We start from the raw sequence: 6,508 nt of genomic DNA on the forward strand, positions 1-6,508 counted from the left end.
GACCAGAGGTGAAATGCTACAGGTTCACATTTCCTGCTTTCTAGCGAATATAAATTGCACAGCACAGCTGTTCCCCCCCTCGCTGTTCTACTTACCTTCTTAAGCCTCCTTTTTCCATGTGCAGCTTGCGTTTGGTGCACACTGTGCATGCGTGCACATGCAGCGCGCGTTTGCCGCACACCACACAAGCATGGGCAGCAAACTGGTGGCAAACTGCGGATGATTTCACCACTGCCTAGGGCCATCTATTTCTGATCCAACTTGCTCACTTTCATTAAAAATGTATTTGAGTTAATTTACATTACAAACAGCCATGGGTTTTATATTCACTAGCTTTATATATTACAAGTCTAATAAATAAATAAATACAAAAAAAGCTACAATCATAAAACTATAAAAGTAGGACTAAGAGTCATTGGGGTTAAAACTGCAGCTTCAAAACTGGAAAAATGAAAATTGGATTCAGCAAGCTCTTTTCAAGTGACAGGTGAAATATATGACAAGATTGTTCCACAACCAATAATCCCCTTTTAGAAGAGAGCTTCACAACCTGATATTTAAATAAAAGCTAAATTAATCCATCAGAGACATTAATGCAAAATCCTGCATTTTGAGATATACCTGTTCTGCAAGCCCTACATATATTTCTATTGAGAATAACTTTTCATTTAATGAAAAACTGAGAGAAGAACTTTAAAATAACTTAGAATATTTTCTCATGGCAATGTTAAATTTTCTTGAATTGGAGCAGAGGTGTTCACCAGATATGGTCAAGAAACTCAAGAGAATAGGGATCAGTGCAGTGGAAGCTCTGCCTTTTTTATGTATGTCCCTTGACCAATCAAGAACAGAAATTTTGCCCTAAACTGTTCCATCTCCATTATTGACCTTTATTATGCCAGGAGGAGTAGTGTACACCCTTAGTAGCCCAGGGAGTAACACTACCCTTACAGTTGTGATGTGCAATAGTTTCAAGACAACAGCTATTGGATTTTCCATCTTCGCTTCCTCTCCCAGCCAGCAGGAAAATGTTTTACCTAATAACAGGATAATAACCACCAACTGTTCTTCAGAAAGGATATGTTTCATTCTGCCTTCCTTTATCAAATGTCCCACCAGCCAGGATATCAGAATATTTTATTATTTTATTTAGTTTAGTTTAGTTTAGTTTAGTTTAGTTTAGTTTAGTTTAGTTTAGCTTAGCTTAGCTTAGCTTAGCTTAGTTTAGCTTAGCTTAGTTTAGCTTAGTTTAGCTTTGTTTTGTTTTGTTTTGTTTTGTTTTGTTTTGTTTATTCGGCAGAGGCCTATTGATCTCCTGGGTGCTAAGTAAACCTCTATCCAAACAAAATCCCACTTTTTCCTCCTCTTAATGTATAGCATCATTTCCACTTATTAAGTTGCAATCTATAGGATCTTTACTGAATCTCTCAAAAATTAAAAATAAATTGGTATGTCTCTAGATATTTCTACAGTAAATTAAGCGATATGAACTTTCCAATGTATGGTTATTGTAATCTTTGGCACATTTACTCAAAAATAAGACTATAAAACACACACACACATACACACACACAATAGCACCCTATGCTCATTCATTCCTTCTATTCTTGCAAAGCATCTTTGCCTCCACCATGCCTGTTTTTTGTTTTTGTTTTGTTTTGTTTTTGCTTTAATTTATATGCCGCCCTTCTCCGGAGACTCAGGGCGGCTTACAATGCGTTAAGCAATAGCCTTCATCCTTTTGTATATTTATACAAAGTCAGCTTATTGCCCCCACAGTCTGGGTCCTCATTTCACCTACCTTTGAAAGGATGGAAGGCTGAGTCAACCTTGAGCCTGGTGAGATTTGAACTTGCAGTAATTGCAAGCAGCAGATGTTAATAACAGTGCATTAGTCCACTATGCTACCAAGGCTCTTAATTGTTGTTGATTTACCTATTGCCTTTTGTTTTGTTTTTTAATATTTGTCCTCTCTTTTTAATTCCCTCCAACCTAAGCTTCTCCTTCCTTGCATCCCATTTATTTTTTCCATATATATTCCACATATGTTTTCCGATTCCATTTTCATCATCTATTTCAAGCTGCTCCCACATCCATTGTGCCCATTTTCTATTTTTATTGTTGGAAGATTATTTGCATTCAGCTGCATTCAAACTGTTTTCACTTCTTCATTTTCTTTTATGTATGATTTCCCCCATAACTACTTTTAACACTACCAAGTAATTCAGAATCTCTTATCACTTTTATATCCTTCATTAATTCTCTTGAGTTTCATCATAACCGATCAAATTAATCATGTTCTTCAAATCATTCCTTTTCCATGTGTACTCATGAAGAAACAAATGCTTTTTGAAATGAGCATAACTTTTTCTAAGCAGATATCCATCACACAGTCACTATTCTTACTTATTCATTGATTTTCAAATGGCCCAGTCAATCTGCACACAGCTGCCTTGACCTCTCCCACCCATTCATGTCACTCCCCTACATAGCATTTGTTTAAAAAGTTGCACACATTTTCCCAAAACTCATCTTTAGTACTTCCATTAGCACTACTCATGGGAATATACTACTACAATATGCAAATTATCACCAACTAATGCATTCTTGTTTCATTCTGAACCCACAACAATTTAAAAGATATCAGTTCATGCTTTCTGACATGAATGTCAGTCTCTTCACTTATAATTAAACCTCTACCTTCTCTTCTCTGTGTGCATTAATCAATTCTAGTCCATATGATTAGACTATCTTTCTTCAAAGCAATTACATATTTTCCAGTTATCTTTGTTTTGTAGACAAAAATAGGTTCATTTCATTTGCACACTCTTTACTATTTTCTTCTTTTACATTCCACATTACAATCTTCCATGTGTCCAATTACAGATTTCTTTTGAAGCTTGGCTCGAGGCTCATTATTTAATTAGGCCATCCATTGGAATTCTGACACCAGTTTTGCCAACAGATAAGCCTATAGATACCGACTTTGCCATTCATCATGACTTTGATATTTAATGATTTTCAAGTAACATATTTTAGATAAGGTTGAGTCATGACACAGCCTAAAAACATGACACAGGAAGCATTCCTGATAATAGTGAAGATAATGCCAGTAAATTGGGACATATTTTATTAATATTCACCAAGAATATTCCTGCTATTCTACATATAAATTATGATCTCTAACCTAGAAACTCCTTAGAAACCTAGTACAAACTCTTGCCACCATCGGCTAATACATTTGATATGAGTGTGACCCATATCTCTTGTATTTTCAACATAGATCATTCCATGACCAGCAAGCTTGTTGGAAAAGGATATGCTTTACCCATTCTCCTATGGCCTTGATGGCAAACCAATGGCATGCGTGCCACAAGTGGCACATGGAGCCATATGTGTGGGCACGGGAGCATTGCCCTAGTCAGCTCCAATGCACATGAGTTGGATTCCAACTGATTTTCAGGTCTTTCGGGCCCACCAGAAGTCAGGAAATGGGCCATTTCTGGCCTCCGGATGGCCTCGGGGGGGGGGAGAAGGCCATTTTCGCCCTCCCCAGGCTCCTAGAAAGCCTCTGGAGCCTGGGGAGGGCAAAAAAACGGGCCTTCCGGTCCCACCGGAAGTTGGGAAATGAGCCATTTCCGGCCTCTGGAGGGCCTCTGGAGGGGGGGAGGCCATTTTCATCCTCCCCAGGCTCCAGAGGCTTTCTAGAGGCAAAAAATACGCCTACCAGGCCCACCAGGCCATCACGTGCCAAAAGCAGGGGGAGCACGCATCCATGCATGGGGATAGGGTGCCTTAAATTATGGGTATGGGCACGCACGTGTGCGATCCCCCCACCACACTCCCCCCCCACTTTTGGCATGCGACAGCAAAAAGGTTAGCCATCACTGTCCTATGGAGTTCCCCAAATTGAGTACAAAATTATCCTGCATACCTTTAATTCTGTCTGTTTTGAATAACAGAACAAATTGCAGATCTTGATTCTAATTTATTTTGCCTGTAAATCTTTCTACTCTTCCAAGCTGAAATTTTTTTCCCCATGGAGTATCAGACTTTAGGTCTATCCCTCTGTCTGCCTATCCATCAATCCACTTAATCAGACAGCCAGCTTTTCCTTAGTGAGAAGAATAACCTTATTAGGAGACAGGTTAATTTAGAACAGAAGAAACAAAGCAAAACTCAGAAAATCTTCCTCAGCTACACTTCTGTAAAATGAGATGGAAGAAATATGGTCTTTTTGAGGCAAAGAATAGATTCACAGGTTGGTACATGTGGAAGGGACAAAAATCTCACAATGAACAGATCATAAAAGCAAAAAATGGGATTTAATTGAATTTATGCCATAACATTATGTAGCCTCCCAATTCTATGACTGTTGTGCAACAAGCCCTCAAGCCATGAACGGTGTCACTCCTGGTCATAGTCTATTCACTTAACCTCCTTGTTCTGCCTAAGCTTATTTTTTTCAGCTGATTAGCAATACTTCCCTAACTTGTACCAATGTAGTAACTACTGGTTGACACTGCAGAATATTTTCAGTTCCTAGAAAAACTCTGCTTAATTAGGGGAATCACTATACAATTATAAATCGTATGATCTATACGATATGATAGATCATTTTTTTATCTGATTTTCGTTTTTCTGAAATGCACACTGTCTCACCTTATTTGATTGGAAAAGTTTGCATTTAATGTATCTAGAACAGAGTCTCGACAGAAGAGGTTGATGACATCAGACCTCATTAAACAATTCCACATTGGGATGGGATGCTCAATAGGTTTGTAGTGGAGCAGGAGTTTTTCTGGAAAGATGAAGCTCTATTTTATGGGCCTTTCTTCACACAAGTCAATACAAAGTTGGTAGATTAAAATCCAGAACAATAGTGTGAAATATAAGACCCAAATATTTTAATCCTCACAATTCATAAACAAGTCTAGTTCACATAATCAAAAGTTTATTGGAGATAAAATGAAGAAAAATAAAAAGCAGTTGCAAGCTTTTAGACCCTTCCCAAATGGATTGAGTTCAAAGAGCGCAAAAAGCAGTTTTCAAGCTATACGTTTTATACTCCTACACAATGCAAGCCACGCCTAAGAATCCTTCCCAACTCCCCTTTATTCTCCTAAATCATTCTTCAAGTTGTTTTGCACTTTAAAGGGTCATCTTGACATTTCCTGCCTAACAACAACTATCTTATAGTGTTTATTTTTACTGATAGTGGTCTTGCCCAAGGCGTAGGTTCCTGTATCCAAGGGAGCTTTTAGCAAGTCATAACACACTGTCTTTACTAAGTACAATTTGTGGTCAGTTTCCAACAGTAAGAACATCATAGCTTTTTAAAACATTAAACACTGTTATAAAGAATAATTTATTATTCATTTCCTTCACTAGCACCACTTTACTTCATGCCATTTGTTTACCTATTCTCAGGAGGAGAAGCAGCTGCTGTGGCTGCATATCAGTGGTGGGTTTCAAATTTTTTTATAACTGGTTCTGTGGGTGTGGCATGGTGGGCATGGCATGGCTTGGTGGGCGTGGCATGGTGGGCGTGGCAGGGGAAGGATACTGTAAAATCTCCATTCCCTCCCCAATTCAGGGGAAGGATATTGAAAAATCCCCATTTCCTCCCTATCAGCTGGGACTTGGGAGGCAGAGAATAGATGGGGGTGGGGCCAGTCAACATTTTACTACCAGTTCTCCGAACTACTCAAAATTTCTACTACCAGTTCTCCAGAACTGGTCAGAATCTGCTGAAGCCCACCTCTGCTGCATATAGCACACAAGGGCTATGTTCTCCCAACTATATCTTGGGAGACTGTCTTCACAGGATATGTTTTCTTGGTTAGTAGCAGCTCTCCCCCCCCCCTCCTCCTCCTCCTCCTCCTCCCTCCTCCTCCTCCTCCTCCTTTCTCCCCTTCTCCCTCCTTTCTGTGTTGTATCAACTCAGCCAGCTAATCCAGTCTGTGATTTAATGCATTGTGTAAACCTAGACAATGATGGGTCAGTTCAGTAACTGCTTTGAGCATGTTTTATGAACATAGTCAGAACTTCTGAGGGGACAAGCAGTTTCATAAAGGAAGGGAGCTTAGCAGAGGTGGGTTTCAGCAGGTTCTGACCAGTTCTGGAGAACCAGTAGCAGAAATTTTGAGTAGTTCGGAAAACCAGTAGTAAAAATTCTGACTGGCCCCGCCCCCATCTATTCTCTGCCTCCCAAGTCCCAGCTGATTGGGAGGAAATGGAGATTTTACAGTATCCTTCCACTGCCATACCCACCGTGCCATGCCACGCCCACCAAGCCACACCCACAGAACCGATAGTAAAAATTTTTGAAACCCATCACTGGAGCTTAGATGTTTGGGTGGTATACCCAGATGTTTCCAACAGAGACCCCACTTGTGACCACCCAAAATCTACCTAAGGATAATCAAGTCAAAACCTGCTGCACTCAGACAACTGATAGGCACCTTTCCTTAACAAATATTATTTCTCAAAAAACAACCTTATCTTC

Source organism: Pantherophis guttatus, chromosome 4, assembly GCF_059756535.1.
Source record: "Pantherophis guttatus breed Tessera chromosome 4, ASM5975653v1, whole genome shotgun sequence".
NCBI classification, from domain to species: domain Eukaryota; kingdom Metazoa; phylum Chordata; class Lepidosauria; order Squamata; family Colubridae; genus Pantherophis; species Pantherophis guttatus.